The sequence below is a fragment of the Lemur catta genome, chromosome 15 (assembly GCF_020740605.2).
Source record: "Lemur catta isolate mLemCat1 chromosome 15, mLemCat1.pri, whole genome shotgun sequence".
NCBI lineage: Eukaryota > Metazoa > Chordata > Mammalia > Primates > Lemuridae > Lemur > Lemur catta.
Window position 1 is genome coordinate 57655008 of NC_059142.1, and position 18984 is coordinate 57673991.

The 18984-nt window shown below is 38.1% G+C and overlaps 2 long non-coding RNA genes across 9 annotated transcripts in view; one reads left to right on the forward strand and one right to left on the reverse strand.

Moving 5' to 3' along the window:
* The window catches only part of LOC123620604, a 55104-nt gene extending 47737 nt beyond the window's left edge, over window positions 1-7367 (forward strand). Inside the window, exons 5-6 of one of the 2 annotated variants that reach the window (XR_006728917.1) lie at window positions 3414-4242; window positions 6794-7367. This is a non-coding gene — a long non-coding RNA (uncharacterized LOC123620604). Of the gene's footprint in view, window positions 1-3413; window positions 4432-6793 lie in introns of those variants that run through there. The other variant, XR_006728918.1, reaches the window with a different exon arrangement.
* LOC123620603 overlaps window positions 1-18984 on the reverse strand; it is a 32185-nt gene that overhangs the window by 1004 nt on the left and 12197 nt on the right. For 4 of the 7 annotated variants that reach the window (XR_006728916.1, XR_006728910.1, XR_006728915.1 and 1 more), the window contains exon 2: window positions 5994-6128. This is a non-coding gene — a long non-coding RNA (uncharacterized LOC123620603). Of the gene's footprint in view, window positions 1-5993; window positions 6129-7526; window positions 7550-8270; window positions 8579-15872; window positions 15969-18984 lie in introns of those variants that run through there. The other 3 variants (XR_006728912.1, XR_006728913.1, XR_006728914.1) reach the window with 3 other exon arrangements.

The window sequence follows — 18984 nt, forward strand, 5'->3', positions numbered from 1 at the left end:
TCCAATTAGCCGGGCATGGTGGCGCATGTCTGTAGTCCCAGCTACTCGGGAAGCTGAGGCAGTAGGATTGCTTAAGCCCAGGAGTTTGAGGTTGCTGTGAGCTAGGCTGATACCACAGCACTCACTCTAGCCCAGGCAACACAGCGAGACTCTGTCTCAAAAAAAAAACAAAAAACAAAAAGATTATTATTAGTTCCTAAGAGTTCAATCAATTATGAGGATCTGAGGCTTAACTACTTTAAAAGGCCACAAATTCTACTCATGGAATTTCCTTTTAAAATTGCAATGTAAGTCTTACAACATTCAGGATCCTGTATTTGATGATGAGATTGCTGTGGATTTTGAGGTGTCCAGTGTTATATACAAACATGAAGAACATGCCTTGGGTTTGTTTCTGCTAAAAGGGATTTTTTTTTATTGCTTTTAGCTCTGCTTTTGAACTCCAGAAAATATCCAGTGCCTTTAGCAACAAATTTTTTTTTTTTTAAAGATAAATCACAAGATTGTTGTCAGCTGGGAAGATGGTGGAGGTAACAGTTTTAAACTCACCCCTGAACCTCCTAGACAGAGTTACTGGAAGAGAAGCAAACAAAACAAAGCAAAAGGCCCTGGGACAACATATACAGTACCACAAAAATTAAGTGATAAGGAGTCCTGTGAATCCCAAAATTTGAGCAGTCAGGACAAATCTGCAAGAGCTACAGTTGCAATCAGTACTGACAGCTACGGAGGACAAGGAGGGACACAGTGGGGAATCTAGGGGAGCTGAGCACAGGAGGACCAACCTTGCAGCTGCAATGGACAGGGTGAGACATCCTCACATGAGATGATTCACAGTAACGCACGGATCCATGGTAAAGTCCTCAGGAGCTGGAGCACGACAGTCCTCTGAACACCCAAAATTAGGCAAAGCTCCCTTCCAGGACAAAGCCCCACATTATAGATAAGTGTGAGGAATTAAAATATCAAATACTACTGGAGTCAGTTAAAAAGACCTTTAGTATAAGAAAGGGTGGTTCAAGGAAAAATGGGGGAAAGATAGAGAAAAACCTAGGAAATCTCAAGAAATATGAGGCCATATTTTTAGCACTTCACAAAACTGGCATAAGAAGAGCATTAGAGCCATAAATCTAGTAAAAGGATTCAGACCCACTTCTACCTGCTACAAGTTTGGGAAAACAGATTTTCACACCAGAATGACAACAGGAAGGACTGCGGCTCACAGGACAGAGTGACACCCTTAGATGAAGGCATGTCAGAAAGATATGTCTGCAAAACAGAAGAAAACCAGGATCCACTGTTTCAAGAAATGAGAAAAGACATTAAGAAAATGATATAATAGGAATGCTGTAAATCAGAATTAGAAAAACTCAGGAATGGGTTAAACATTTGAAGTAAATGGAAAAGAAATCACTTCAGAAGTGAAGTCTAAACTAGAAGCTACACAAGAGTGATTATACAGCAGATAATATCAGATAAACATAAGTTGCAAAGAATGAAAAAATTAAAAATCAAAAAGAAAAAAGATGAAAAGAATTCAATTGAAAATTACAAACAGAAGACAGGAAAAGAAGACTGAACACACTAAGACAGGCCTCAAATAATATAAACTAAATATATATAATAGTAATATAATCTTAACTATATATAATTTTGTTTCTTATTCTCAGATAGCTGTGTATATAATGTTGCATAAAATATTGACTAATTATATGATATTCTAAAATTTTATTGTTCATGATATCCACAATTCTCACCATGTCAGAGAGGAGGTAAGATTTTAGATAGAAGAGATACATAAAACCCAGTAGCCATAAATTTCAATGGAAAATATCAGTATGAATTAATGAGGTGTTTTTATCTTTTAAAAGTATATTGATTTCCTAACTCTGTCCATTCCAAGGCCTAGAGAGACAACACAGTAGCAACACGGAGTGGCCAGAAAGTACTCTTGAAATACAATTTCAAACTAAAAGAAACCGGAGCCCTTGGAAGAAAGCAGTGGTTTAGGATGTGTACAAAATGGGCCTTAAACCTTGTCACCCGAGAAAGCAGGAACAAACTTTGGGATCCAACACAGAGGCCCCCACTGGTCAAAGATGGGAAAACCTCAGCATCAGAAAGGATTTTGTCAAAAAATGACAACTGAAAGAAAAAACCTAGCTGGTTACCACTGAAGGATGCTATTTTGAAAACTGGTAAATACATAAAGAGAAGGAATTAAACACTTCTCCTACTTTTCCCATGTGAACCATACCACAGCATAACCAAATAGCAGATAATGGGAAGCCTATGTCCTTACAGAGGCATTCCAGTTAGCAAAGGAAAGAAAATTAGATTACCATCATTTTGCAATTCTTAATGAATTACTGGATCTAGCATCAATAGCTACATATATCACAAAACGAGAAAACTGACACGTGTGCCTCCTGAAAACACAACTTTCCGCAGCCTGTGCAACAGCCTCGACCCACCCCACAGCCTCTGGACCAACCATCAGTTTCCGGGAAATACAGAGGACTGAGCAGCAGGTCAAACTGGACCACAGAGCTGCGATCCTCAAAAGCCAGACTATGAGAAACCAAATGACCCAGTTTCCCCAATCAATAAATCCCAAATGAAAGCCACAACAAAAAAGATGGATGAGAAATCCACAGATCAAAACAGAAACAAGCAGAATGAAGCCATTATACCAAAGTAAATGATAATGTTTAGGATGCAGGATGCAGGATAGCCTAAGAGGGAGTCACACCAACTCCCATAACTTTGAATGCATGACTAAAACTATGTAGCTTTCAATTTTTTTTAAAATGGAGTCACTAGTCAAAATAAAGAGTGAAACTTAATGACTACATATGCAATCCTAACAATAATTCTTCTGCAGCCTTCTGTAACTTCAGCCATTTCTAAAGTTTAAAAGACACCTCTATGTTGAGACTTACCTGTAAATAAGCAGAACAACTTGACTTAAAATGAATCCAAGGCTTGAGAGTGCAGAATAGGCATATCAGGCTTTACAGCAAAAGATCAGAGTGCCTGTCCTCATCCCACGCCACTTCCTAACTGACCTCAGGCAAGCGCAACAGGCAAGAAAGTTGACGTTAACCAAGAAGCAAAGGCACTGGGTCAGGCAGTTCTCTGCACAGTCCCCCCTGGAGCCAACTGTCCAGCAGGGAAATAGTTACGACTGTGACTGATGTTGGGAAAAAAGCACAGAACGCTGAGACGTGAGCCACTGCGATGGGAGGAAATATGACACAGCTCTCAGAGGGGACGAGGCAGAGGACACACGGGGAACCCCTCCTGAGCACTTAACCTCCGATTTTCTTCCTTTCTTTTTATCTATCTTTAGATGACACTAATAAAACTAAGACTATTTACTAGGTAAAATAAATTTATTGATATTTAATTAGGAACTATGGACCTCACAACATGAAGGAAAATAAGCCTTGGCATCATTTAAGGCTATACCGATGAAGCAAGGAGAGAAAGGAACACTTAACGACAAGCCGCGATACAAAAGGAGAAGGTGTGTGCAATCCTGTTTAACAACCTTCGCATCTTTTGTCACAGTTTAACTTGCGCACACACGTACACACATAAGTGTTGCGATAATCCAACAGACGTCTGCACCCGGCACTGTGGGGTTAATTCTCTGACTCCCACACAGCAGGTGGTCACAATCTAACAGCAATATTTACTAGGAGAGTCTGACAGCTTCCTAGGGAAATCCCTAGAGCTTCTAGAAGGATGCTACACGTGAGATCTAGAAAGATGCTACACGTGAGAAAAACGAATAGTCTGAAAAACTGAAATGTTTCAGTGAAGCTTACATGATTTTAATTTTTAAAAACAAATCCAAAGAACAGTATTTTATTTCAGCGGTCTTCTATGAGCAATTTGATATACAAAAACTGTTTTCTTAAAAGTCTCAACCATAAGAAAATACTTTTTATTCTTTGAGATTTCTTTAAATGTTTTTATTATCAACATCACCTCTCTGTAATTTGTATTTAGCTACCACACCTCAAATTATTTGCTTTAATTAAAACTATAATAATAAAAACAATGTACTATTTATTTTATTCTTACTTTTCATACAGTATTATTTTGTTCCTTCCACTAACCTACAGGAGCTAAGAGTTGAACATGGTCAGCGTCAAAGTATTCTGAGGGTGAGCATAGAGTCAGAGCCACACAGAGCCCGAACCCTTTCTCCATCTTCTGTTCCTTCCCTTGCAGGTAATTTTATGATCTTCTTCACCAGAATACAGGGAAGGGACAAAAATATATGAAATTCAATTTTGTTACTTATTAACAAAAGCCAACAAAAAGTGTTTAAGTGAGCTTTTGTAAATTATCTGTTTCCATTTTTACAAATAGCATTTAAAGAATATGGAGAAATAGGTATAAAGAAATTTTATCTAAATTAACAACAACAACAAAAAAACCAACCTCCAAACATTTAAAAAGATAAATTTGACTTTTTTTTTTTGAGACAGAGTCTCACTCTGCTGCCCGGGCTAGAGTGCCATGGCATCAGCCTAGCTCACAGCAACCTCAAACTCCTGGGTTCAAACAATCCTCCTGCCTCAGCCTCCTGAGTAGCTGGGACTACAGGCATGCGCCGCCGTGTCCGGCTAATTTTTTCTATATATATATTTAGCTGTCCATATAATTTCTTTCTATTTTTAGTAGAGACAGATCTTGCTCTTGCTCAGGCTGGTCTCAAACTCCTGAGCTCAAACAATCTGCCCACCTCGGCCTCCCAGAGTGCTAGGATACGTTTGGCTTTATTCCTTTAAAAATACCCAGAGAAACAAAATAAAACCAAGTTCTTATTTTAAGACATCCTTATAATTAGTATATAACAAGTAAATAGAAGAGTCATGAATTAGTTTGATTTTTTTTTTTTTGTATCCTGAATCTTTGTCTACCAATATAAATAGCATTACAAACTGGGGTGGGGAGGAAATTTCTTTTTAAAAACTGAGTGGTTTGGCCAGGCGCAGTGGCTCATGCCTGTAATCCCAGCACTCTGGGCGGCCGAGGCGGATGGATTGTTTGAGCTCAGGAGTTCGAGACCAGCCTGAGCAAGAGCGAGACCCGTCTCTACTAAAATAGAAAGAAATCATACGGACAACTAAAAATATATATAGAAAAATTAGCCGGGCATGGTGGTGCATGCCTGTAGTCCCAGCTACTTGGGAGGCTGAGGCAGAAGGATTGCTTTGAGCCCAGGAGTTTGAGGTTGCTGTGAGCTAGGCTGATGCCACGGCACTCTAGCCTGGGCAGCAGAGTGAGACTCTGTCTCAAAAAACAAAAAAACCAAAACCGAGTGGTTTATTTAATAATTTCTAAAATATAGAATGAAATTGTTAAAAATGCTGTCAGTGGGCTTTGACCTAATACAATTTTGCTTTGTTTTCTTTTGAGGGTCTTTGAGGGGCTCTGTGGCCCCAGTTAGAGTACAGTGCCATCATCATAGCTCACTGCAGCCTCCAACTCCTGGGCTAAGGTGATATCCTCCTGCCTCAGCCTCCCAAAGTGCTAGTATTACAAGCGTGAGCACACAGCCAAGATGTTATTTACTTACTGCGCATACCGTGCTTGTCCTGTATTACAATGAGTAATGAACAGTATACTATTTTTAGACAGCTTCACTACATAAAAGCAAATGATTAACTAAAATCCATTTTAATAAAAGACCTAAATAAAGTTACCAAGAGTTAAAAATTCTGATAACTGCAAAACTATTATAAATAGTACATACTGATATTTTACTTATCTAATATTTATTTTATAAACACAAGTTGCTTGTGTATGTTTCTATATTTGTTTTTCTAACAACTATATACTCCTGCAAAGAAAGTGACTTCAGTCCTTTGTAATATATGTTGATTAGCATAATAAAGTATTTTTGGACTTTTCCCCCAAGGTCTCACATGAAATTTTACAAGGATTTTTTTGTTTGTTTGTTTAAATTTACTTACTTGGTAATACGGTCAATGTTGGCAATTTGCTTCTGGTTCCGTATAATCTCAATGGCTGCCCAAAGATGCTGGATAGCTTTTGTATCCGCCTGTCATCTTTTTGTTAAACGTGCCATGAGCTGTTTACTTCTTTAGCTGTAGTAATACATAAAAACATAAGAGAAAAAAAGATTACAAATTGAATTATTATTAACACAAGCGAGTAACATCATCAGTGCCTCTTGACTACTGATCATACCAAGGTAGCAGGTAGCTCTGCCAACTTTCTGCCTCATTCCCTACCATCTGCCTCACCACTTTCTTCATACAAGTTACCATTTGCTTCGTTACTTCATAAAAAGTGAGAGTCTAAAAATGAAAGGGTTAAGGTTTTCCCAAGGAGAACAAATGGCTACATTATGCCAACATGTTTTTTTAAATAAATTTAAGTTTTATTCTAATGCACAGATATATTACAAGACAACATTTATCAATAATGCATTGTTTGTAATTTGATCAATAGAAAATGGAATTTAAATGCCCTAATTGTTTGTACTTTGGTTTATTATAATCATGGCTTAAAAAACCCAATTGTATATGCATATATTGATAAATGAAAGCATTTCAATAAAATAAAACCATGAACAGAAAATGCAAAAAGTATTAATAGTTACTTCTGGGGTAAGATGGGAAAAGCTGGCAAACAGGATACCAGAGGGCCACAAATTATTAGGAACAATCATATTCTTGAATAGATGTTAGTTTCAGGGGTATTTATTACATTATTAAGAAACAACATTGCTATTTTATTCAAATTTCAGTATTCTGGATTAACAGAAGAAAACAGTCACCCGACCTCCAGATGATTTTCCACCTGTGCCTGGCAAGACTGGGGAAAACCCTGGGGCTACACTCGGGTGTCTGATGACTGAGGGTTTCACAGAAGAGGCCTCTCCTGACTCAGCTTGGAGGGACTCGTCTGTTAGGAACAGCATGAGCCTAGGAAACCTTCACCACGAACCTTGTGTTAGATCATGAGCCCCAGCATTTGGGAACAACTGAAACATATCTCTAAATCTTACAGATTATAATACTGTTTAAATTCTAGGCCTTAAAAATACAGTAAACATTAAAGCTTCTGGGATTCCTAAAATCTCCTTGCCCGGACCTTTCCCGTCCCATAAGGGAAGAGAATGAGCGAGGGAAGCTCATTCTCAGCACTTCACTGTATTCCATGATTGCAACTGAGCCCTGTGAATCTCCTCTTTCCCCACCTCCACACTTCCTTTCACAGCCCCCTCAGTCCTCCCTTTCCTTGACAAACCCAAGTAAACCCCACAGTTCAACCAACTGTAGATCAAAAATATTTGAGAAAAAAATTGTATCTGTACTGGACATGTACAGACGTTCTCCTCTTGTCATTATTCCCTAAACCATGTAACAACTATTTGCATAACATTTACATTGCATTAGGTATTATAGGTATTATAAGTAATCTAGATATGATTTAAAGTAGATAAGAGGATGTGCATAGGTTATATGCAAATACTACACCATTTTATATCAGGGACTTGAGCATCCATGGATTTTGGTACCTATAGGAGGTCCTGGACCGAATCCCCCACTAAGGAACAAGGAACAAATGTATATGTATGTATGTATGTATACATGCACACACATACATACATATACACATAAACACAAAGATGAGTATACCAGCAGCAATGAGCATGCCAGACATCCAGACTTTGGTTTCTAAATACTATTCTCCTCAAAAGGAACCAGAGAAATGGCTAATTTCAGGGCTCAGGCAGGGAAAGTATTGAATAAGCCTAGAACATCATGTGCCATAAAGTATGGAAATTCCCAAAAGATCATGGAGATATGTCAAAATGACACTGGAGCTAACCAAGGGGCTCCCACTGGCTAAATCTGGGACAATTTGAACATCAAAGAAATGATATAATGAGAGCAATTGTCTATAACCCATTGAATAAAATAGGAACCTAGGAGCCCATACTGATATCAATTAATAAATAAATGGGGGGTGGATACAGAGGCAGGAAAGCTTTCCCTTACAATACAAGGTCAACTAATAAATGTAGAACGATGATGGAAGGGATGATTACCATTTGGTAACCCTTATAATAATTGTTTTGGTCAAGGAGCAAAACTGGATACTAATATAAATGGGTGAAAGTGTGATCAGGAACAGGATTTTTACATAGTCTCAAAATATCTCCAGACAATATTTATTCATTAACTTTCCATTGCAAAGTCTGGCAGATATCATCTTACCAAATGATAAAAGTAAATGTCATCAGCAATGGGACAAATCAACATCATGTGCCTTCTGATAGGATGCATTGAGAAGAACACAGCATCACTTCTGTGGTATTCCTGCCAAAAATGTATGTCCTGAGTACATTGGTGGTATAGTGGTGAGCACAGCTGCCTTTCAAAATGCATGTCCTAAATCCAGTCATGAGGAAACATCAGGCAAACACATACTGATAGACATTCTGCAAAGTAATTGGCCTGTCCTCTCCAAAATATCAAGGTCATGAAAGGAAGGAGAGACTCAGAACTGTTCAAGATAGAAGGAAACTAATGAGACATGACAGTTAAATGCAACATGTGATCCTATATTGGATCCCGGATCTATAAAAGACTTTATTGGAGAAAATCAGTAAAATTTGAATGAGGTTTGTGGATTAGAATGTGCTATTGTATTAATTTCCTGATTTTGATGGGCATAATGTGATTCATGTAGAAAAGTGTCTCTATTTTTTAGGAAACAGACATTGAAGTATTGAGGGGTCCTGTGACATCATATCTGTGACTTACTGTCAAATGGTTCCAAAAAAAATGGCTTGTATCTACAGAGAAAGAGAGAGTGATAAGGCAGATATGGTAAATTTCTAACAACTGGGAAATCAGGCTGAGGGAACACAGGATATCTTTGTACTGTTCTTGAAACTGTTTTGAAGAGTTTAATTATTTCCACTTTAACAGTTTTGAAATATTTTTAATAACCGTATTGTAACATCCCCTTCAGCAATTTAATTCAAGGTCAGTATAAAATAAGAGCATGAAGCTAATAAGAAATAAGTCATGCACAAAGGAAGAGAATTTATAAAGATAAATAGATAAGAGTTACTAAATATATTAAGACCTATGAATCTTGGACGCTATTTTTTAATTACATACTAAATTTTACTGTTAAAGAGCCATGGGGGGCCAGAAAAGTCCTAAGAGGTCTTTTCTTCATATATTTTTATATTAGGATCAAGAATAAAGTACAATGATCCCAAGAGGATTATGTATCAGAGAGTTCTTCTGGAGTTAACTCATATAAGGTTTTTATTTAATTTCGTCATAAAACAAGTCAAGCAAAAAAAAGCCTAGCTCTCTTTTTCTGCTGTGACAATGGGTCTGGTTGTCATCTGTGGCATATGTATCACACTCTGTAAACCTGTATCTTGCTCTTGCCCTATAATCCTATCTTTCTCTCCTCAATAAACCTCATTTCCATGCTTGCCTTACAAAAAAAAAAAAAAAAAAAAAAAAGCCTAGAGAAAACATCACCAGGACTTAATTTTGGACAGGGAATGAGGGAGAGGCAAGTCTCAAGGACAAAGCTTCCATTTCTGGCTTACACGGGGTACTGAAGTAAGGACTGTGGGATGAAGACTAAGTTTGCAGAAGGCAGTGGTGTGTGCACGTGTGTGCTGAGTTCAGTTTGGGGCAGACCAAGTTCAGATGCCTTTTAGAAATCCAAGGGAAGATGCCAAGCAGCTATGTGGAGATACAGCTGGGGAGTTCAGGAGAGCACATGATGAAGATCTGTGAGACACCCAAGAATAGTAACCAAAACCATAACTGCAGATTTGACTTCCCTAGGATAGAATATGGCAGAAAGAGACCTAGGCCCCAAGAACTAAGAGCAAATCCAGGAGAGCTATCCTATAGAAATCCAGTGAAGATAGGGTTTCAAAAAGTGCAGAGTATCACTGAAAAGTCAAAAAGCAAAAGGAACTGAAAAGTCCACTAGATTTAGCAAACTGTTGGTCACTGGTGACTTTAGCAAGAGTAATATTATTTTGTTGAAATAATATTGTTCCAAATCAGATCAGGGTGGGTGAAGGAGTGAGTGACAGGTGGCGAAACTGAAACAGAAATAGAGCTCTTCCCAGAAGACAGACTGAACAAAGGGAGGAGGCAGATGGGAAAGGACCTGGAAAGAGATGAGAAGGCACAGGAAGGTCTATGGTTATGCAAATTTTATCCTCATTTTAATTCAAATACGTACATATGATTTTTCAAAAATCAAACAATCCCAAACCCTGTACCTCTATTGCTGCTACCCTACGGCAATCCCTGCCCTCTATTTTAGTTTTGTTTTTTGGTACTTACCTCTGTATTTATAAGCCCTACCCTTACCTACTGACGTCCTACCTCAAGTCAATTAATCTCTTCCACATACACCCACCCCCAACAAAAATGCACATACACTATCCTTCCTCTTATCTTCTCAATAAAGTCATACCCGACTTTCTAATTAAACCAGCATTCACTGTTTTTATTTATCATTCATTCATTTATTTATTTATTTATTTATTGACAGAGTCTCGCTTTGTTGCCTGGGCTAGAGTGAGTGCCCTGGTGTCAGCCTAGCTCACAGCAACCTCAAACTCCTGGGCTTAAGCGATCCTACTGCCTCAGCCTCCCGAGCAGCTGGGACTACAGGCATGCGCCACCATGCCCAGCTAATTTTTATATATATATTTTTAGTTGGCCAGATCATTTATTTCTATTTTTAGTAGAGATGGGGGTCTCGCTCTTGCTCAGGCCGGTCTCGAACTCCTGACCTTGAGTGATCCACCTGCCTCGGCCTCCCAGAGGGCTGGGATTACAGGCGTGAGCCACCGCACCCGGCCCAGCATTCACTGTTTTAATTACCAGGACTACGTGCTGACACTCACAACTGCTCTGAACTCTTATCGCATCTCCAGTGCCCCAAGACCCAGTCAAGACATTTTCCCAGACACAGAGCAGGGCAACTGTGGGCTCATTTCCTCTATTTACTTCCTCTCGGGACTGCAGTCTTATACTGCCTATTGCCCAGTGCCGGAAAACAATAGCCTCATGTATTTTACCCAGTTTCATCATGGATGGTGGGAATGTAAGTCCATTAGCAGTTGCTCTGCCATGGCCAGAAGTAGAAGTCTAGACTGTTTTCTAGTACCCCTGTTTCTAGAAGGGCATCACCCACTTTCAAGACAGTCTAAATGAGAACTGTTCTCATTTGCCCTTTTCAGAAAACACACCTCAAGGCTTTTGCAGTATAGAAAAAGGTAGCGAGCTGGCTGCAGGTGCTAGGGAAGGACTCTGCGCATGTAACTACCACAGACTGGGAGAAATCACCCCATTCTCAGGCCCTTCACTTCCCCACCCCCAGAGGGACCTGGTGCCTCTAATTCTTGAGATTTCCATGGTTTTGAGGCTCAAACTGGCATGTTCCTTGACCTTCCCTCTCAGGCACTTACCTTTCCTGCTAAATCAAAAGACACTTCCACCACTTTCTTTCCAGTTTCCAAAATGTCATCTTTTCTACACTCTAGTCTATCTCATTCTTTTTGTCTCTATATATGGATTCACACACACACACACACACACCAACACTCATTTCAATAGGGTTTCAGGAAAGAATGCACATTCAGTTAATCATGTTTCAACAAAGGATTCATTTCAAATACTAAAGGCTTCAAAATGCTTGAGATCCTATAAAAAGATTCAGTTGAGAGGATGAGGTTGACTATATAAGAGAGAAAAGACATACATAAACTTTTTTTAAAGCCAGAAGATCAAATTCAAGCCACAGAAAACATAGTTTTTAATAAGAACAAAAAAAGTATATCACATGCAAATTAATAACTTTGGCCATATTTGAAAAAATTTATTAATATTTATAAATCTAAAGAATCCTAAGGAAAATAATTATCTTCTCCTAAATAGAAATTCAGGAATATGCCATAAAATTATTGAAATCAATATAAAAGAATAGTGAAAAGAAAGTATTCAATTTTCTCCTGCTTAATCATAAAGAGTGGGGAACTATAAAGGGCTTCTCTGTTAGCCTCAAGTATTTGATGCATAAAAATGTCCTATGTACCTATACAACCTGCACTGTACCTGCCAGAGCACAGCACAGTTCCCATAAGAGTTAGTTTGTTTTGACACTTTCTTTACATTCTGTGGGACAGAGACCCTACACCATTCAGCATGGGATCCAAGCTTAACATGGAAAAGTCTGAATTTAATAATTCCAAAACACTGTACAACACTGTATCCTGGGGAAGCAAATAAATCTATATAAACAGAAATTTTGGGTGCAGATTGCATAATTCAAATTTTTGCTTGCTTTCTTTTTTTTTGAAACAGAGTCTCACTATGTGGCCTGGGCCAGTGTACAGTGGTGTCATCACAGCCCACTGCAACCTCAGACTACTGGCCTCCAGCGATTCTCCTGCCCCAGCCTCCTGAGTCGCTGGGACTACAGGCGTGTACCACTACACCTGGCTAATTTTTCTATTTTTTGTAGAGACAGGATCTCGCTCTTTCTCAGGATGGTCTTGAACTCCTGGCCTCAAACAATTCTCCCACCTCAGCCTCCCAGAGTGCAAAGATTACAGGTGTGAGCCAAATTTTTGCATTCTGAACATGTCAAAAACACTATCACATACAAAAATGACCTAAAGCAGTTTGCTGTCTACACATTTCTCCATAAAAATGGAAGTCTACAAAAAATCATAAATTATGGAAGAGATTTGAGTTGTAATAGCTTATCAACAATTTACTACATTAAAAAGATGAGTATATCACGTTAATCTAAAAATTTTAGAACTACATTATGAAACCTAGGCTGTTAGTTTCTCTACTTGCTATAAATTATTTTGGTTTTATCCAAAGTGGGTTATGTGTCCAAACCTAACAAATATTAAGTTACAAACTTCCTCCATTAAAAACTCTAATATTTTACACTTCTAATAGAAAGCAGCCTATAAGTATATAAAGCTAAAATTTCAAAATGTAAAAAATTCTTTATTCACAGGAAGGAAACACTCTTTCATAAGGAAGAATGTCATTTACAAGCAAAAGGGAGTAATAATTATTAGTGACTATTCATTTCTGCAGGGACAGAAAGAACTAGAAGGAAGTTAAAAGGTGGTTTTTTTTTACATCTTGTCATGTAAAATTATGATTAAATATAACATAAATATCTCCCTATTCAGCAAAGATAAACAAGTATTCTCATAAAAATATAGCTAAGAGCTGAAAATATTTGCTGGTAGACAACACTACTAATTTTGCATCATTTTGCACTCCACGTTGTTGGGCCAGTGAAGTTTTTTACCAGTGATCTAAATCAATACTGCAATTGGAAGTTTATGGAATTATAAGCATAATACATTGTATTTTTGCGATAACTTTCTGGTTTGTATTGATTAATGATGGTGATTTCTAAAGACTTTTCCTAAAATGTTTTTGAATACTTAAAAAATAACTATTACTATCAAAGAAAATTACTCTCAGTTGTCTATAGCAATTCATATCAAAAGCACACCTAATTTTGTTTAATGGACATTAAAGAAAATAGGAAAAGGGCCCAGTTCTATTAAAGTGCGTATTCCCGTTAGTGGGAAGTGTAAAATTTTGCTTATTTCAAAAATTAACCTAGAATCATTCATCCAATGTTTTTGAGCACCTACTATTTGCTAAGCACTGCTCTAGGTACTCAGGATATAGTGGTGAATGATTCAGAAAGGTTCCTATACTTATATGGCTTAGTGTTAATATTTGAGGCTATTGGGGGAACAGACAATAAATGTGAAAACAAAAAGATGATTTCAGATAGTGACAAGTCCTGTGAAAAAAAGAAAAGAAAAGGAAAAAAACAGCAGGCAATGGGGAGTGCCACTTTAGATTGGGTGGTCAAGGTTGCTGTGGTGGTCATCAGTGTTGTTCACTAAATACTTCTAGTTGTCCTAAGCAACAGCAGTATTGCACTTGTAAAGGAAAATCAAAACCTCAGGACCCTCCAACTCCTTATGCCAAAAGGGAAGGTCAAGCCCAGATGCTGAGTCATGCAACACCCTCTTGCAAATGAACAGCTGTTACTAACACTACTAGCCAGATTGCCACAGAAAGGTAAAAGGCTTCAGGCATCTACATGGACAGTTCCCACAGATCATCCATAAGGACACTGTTTGCTGGCCGCCCATCAATGAGGACATGCAAATTGTAACTTCCAGGTCTGCAGGCTAACTCTAGCTCCTAAAACTAAAGTCCACTTTGATTCCACACTAATAATGTGGATTACAAGTTTATCTTCCCAAGTGCAGAACAGAGACAAGACCATTCTTTCTTCCAGCTACCCAGGGACATCTGCATAACCGATTCTTCCTTTACTCCCTTTTCTCTTCAAACATTTACCTAATCTTGTGTAAAATGAAGATTTCCTGGCACTAACACAAGAATGTCACCATTTGCATCATGGCCCATCCTCTCCCCTTTTTTCTTTCTATATGCCCTCACTCTTTAAATACTGAGTTTCCAAATCCCTCTTCAGATAGCACAGGTGCTTCTGTGGTTTGTCCTTGAACTTTGGCTTTGTAACCCTCCACTGATTGAGATCTTTGCCTGGCCACCTATTTGGGTTGTCACACTTCCCCACAACCCTAAAAAAGTGATTTATGACACTTGGCATTTGAAGATTCATGAATCTTACTCTGATTTGCTATGCTTTTTCTATATACCACAGGCAGTGGCAATGCCCCAATGGTGGCTGCTGTCAGCCTCCTACCAGAATGAGGACCATTCGAGGCAGAGCTCCCACTAACCCATGATGGATGGGTAGAATGAGCATGACCCATTTTTTGAACCACTGAGGTTTGAGGTTGCTTGTTTTGGAGCACAACCTAACCAATCCTGCCTATCATAGAAAGTTAGGGAGATCATAAATGAAGTAAAACTTAAATGATGAAAAAGAGCTAGACACACCAAGGGGAAAACACATGCAAAGACATAACTGAGAAAGGACAGTGGCGGGAGTGTGGCGAATAAGGAGAATCAGTATGAAGGAGGTGGAGAACTGTACTCAGATCAGGCCACGCAGGATTGAAGGCAGACTGTGGGCAGCTTGGGCTTAATACCATTTCGATAAGTGAGCAAGGTGGGGATTTTAAGCTGGAGTGGGTGGGATGGGCATCGGGGGGCTTTTAAGGGAAAAGCTACCTAATGAATCATGAACAGGTAAAGTCCCTTTCTACCACCAAATTCCAGTTGCCTGATCTCAGGCGCAGACAAGAGACCAAACAGTACCTTTCTGGAGAAATTAAATGATCCCAGAGAAAGAATTTTCAGACACTGACATTTGAAGGAACCTAAAGAAAAAGCCATCTGACCACCTGACATCCCAACAGTAAAACCCACACAAAGAATGTCCAACTAGCTTCCCAATGTCTCACTCATAAATACAAACAGACAGCCAGGAATCACCAGACATTTGAGACCAGCTTCTCCACAAAAGAGAGAAAGAGGCCACATGGAGCAAACAGAATACATATAATTGATATCATGGAAAAGTAAGAAATGGAATTGCACGTATAAACCATAAATAGGATACTCTAAATAGAAATATTCAAAAAACTTTAAATATGATAAACAAATTCAGTAAAAGGGTTAGAAAATAAAATTGAGGCAATCTTGCACAAAGTAGAAACAAAAGACAAGAAATACACAAATAGGAGATAAGAGAAAAAAACTTTGTGATACAATATCTGAATAACAAGAGTTACAGAATGAAAACGGGAAAAATTATTCAAGAAAAGTACCTACCAATGAAAAATAGGCATCTGCAAATGGACAAAGACCATGAAATGCCCAGCATATGAATGGAAGGAAGCGCAAAGCACATCCACCTGGAAAGTCAAACACTGGTGGTATGAAGAGGAGGTGAAAGGCTCCACAGGGTGGGTGACAGGAGAGGTCATAAAACAAACTGGTATCAGATTTCTCAGTAGCAACCTGGAAGCTAGAAAATCATGGAGAATGCCTTTTAAATTAAAAAAAAAAAAACAGAAGTGGAAGATGAAGATGTGACTCAATTGCCACAATCACAGGATAAAACTTTAACACATGAGAAGTTGCTTCTTATGAATGAGCAAAGAAAGTGGTTTCTTGAAATAGAATCTACTCCTGGTGAAGATACAGTGAACATCATTTAAATGACAACAAAGGATTTAATAAATTTAATTGATAAAGCAGTAGCAGGGCTTGAGAAGACAGACTCCAGTTTTTTTTTTTTTTTTTTTTTTTTTTTGAGACAGGGTCTTGCACTCTTTCCTGAGCTAGAGTGTAGCAACATCATCATAGCTCACTGCAACCTCAAACTCCTGGGCTCAAGCCATCCTCCTGCCTTAGCCTGTTAAGTAGCTTAGACTACAGGCACATGCCACCCCACCCAGATAATTTTTCTATTTTTTATAGAGACAGGGTCTTGCTATGTGGCTGAGGCTGATCTTAAACTCCTGACCTCAAGAGATCCTCCTGCTTCACCCTTTCCTATGACTCCAAATCCAGAAACAAAGCAAGCGAAAGGCTGAAAAATGGGACTACCACCACATACACACAAAAACACAAAAAAAACCCACAAAACCTAAAAACAAACAAGCAAAATTAAAACCTTTTACATGTCCAAAATACACCATAAACAAGGTAAAAATATGCATGACAAATGGGATAGGTAAAAGAAATTTTTGCAAATTAAATTATGAATTAAGGGTTAGTATCCTTGGTATGTTAAAAAAAAAAAAAAGAAACCTCTAAAATTTCAGAAAAAGCCCCAAAAACCCAATGAAAAAAATGAGCAAAAGATACAGACAAACAGAAAACACAACACAAAAGGTCAAGTTATGGAAAGACAATTTCTCTTAGAGAAGACCAATTTCTAAACTACATCTAATATAGCATTTCTATTTAATACCTATCAGACTAGCAAAACTATAAACAGGGATTCTCATATAGCAGTGGTGGGAACAGAAAATGTCCCAATGTTTATGGAGGGGAATGTGGCAATAACCACCAAAATTACATATGCATTTTCTCTTTGACCCAGCAATCCCACTGGCAAAAATCACAAAATGATATACATACACATGCATGTCTTATGGCAGTATTTGTAATAGTAAATCCACAAGGAACTAACTGGTGGAATACAGTGCAAGGCATCTACACAGTGGAATGCAAACAAACTAGAAAAAAGAGATCATATCATGTCAAAAGGCAACCAAAGAAAAAATTTAATGGATAAAATGGGCTACGTCAATATTAAAAACTTTTGTGCTTCAAAGGACACCATCAAGAAAGTGACAGCCACAGAATGGTCAAAAAGACCTGCAAATCCTACATCTGATAAAAGACTTCTACTCAAAACACATAAAAGGTTTTTACAATTCAATATAAAGACAACCCAACTAAAACATGGACAAACGATGTGAACAGACATTTATTCAAAGAAGATCAACAAACAGCCAATAAGCACAAGGATGCTCAACATCATTAGTCATTAGAGAAATGCAAATGAAAATCACAATGAGATGCCATTCCCAACCACCAGGGTAGCTATAGTCAGGAAATCCGGACAATAACAAGTGCTGACAAAGATGAGGAGAAACTGGTATTCTCATACATTGCTGGTAGGAATGTAAAATGGTACAGCTGCTTTCAAAAGCAGTTCAGCAGTTCCTCAAAAAGAAAACAGAGTTGACACGTGACCACAGCAATTCCACTTCTATATATATGCCCAAAAGAACTGAAAATATATGTCCACACAGAAACAGGTACATGTATATTCACAGCATTATTATTCATAATAGCCAAAAAGTGGGAAAAACTCAAATGTCCATCAACTGATGAATGGATAAACAAAATGTGTTACATCAGATGGAATATTATTGACACAATGAAACATTATTTGGCCATAAGGAATGAAATAGTGATACATGCTACAACATGGATGAACCTTGAAAACGTTCTAAGTAAAAGAAACCAGACACAAAAGGTCATATATTATATGATTTCACACATATAAAATGTCCAGAATAGACAAATCCAGAGACAAATAGTAGAACAGTGAGTGCCAGGGGCTGGGGTGAGAAGAGAATGGGAGACGACTGATATTGCATCTGGGGTTTCTTTTGGGGGCAGTGAAAATGTTCTAAAATCAGATACTAGTAACAGCTGCAAAACCTTGTAAATATACTAGAAACCACTGAACTGTATATTTAAAGAAAAAAGTCACTGGAGCCAATTTACATGTCACTTTGTTCAAGTGGGGAGTCAGCAGAGGATTATTTTTGTAGCTTCTATTTAAAATTATCAATTTACAAAGAATTTTCAATGATTCCTGATTTTTCCATGTGTCTCCCCTTCCTTTGCGACTTTCCCCCACCCTCTAGGAAAGTTTTCATCATTGTTACTGTTACTATTAACTTTTAAAAGTATCTGTTATGGACATTTTTCAAGCATACAAAAGTAGAGAGAATTATATAAGCCTTTTGTGCTACAATAGTTCATTAACATGTGCCATGTATTTTAAATCTAAATTATTTTCCTGAAATTGCCAAGACCCAGGCCATAGCCTGAGGCATGGCTAATCACTCAAACCTGCCAGGATGGTGCTGGGCCAGTCATGTAACACTTTCAGGCTAACTTTGGGTGAATTCTGGCAAACTATTTCCTTCACTCACAATGACATTTCTCAAATTTCCCCTTCACTATCTTTGAAGATAGGATGGGCAAGGTAACTAGTGACCATTACATCACCTAAGGAGCAGGGTTCCATAAAAAAGGAAGTGAAAGAGTGAAAACAATGCACGTCGTTAGACTGTTTCAGCTTTTGTCCTTTCTCACAATAAAGTGCCATTCTCCTAAGTGATATAATGTCTAG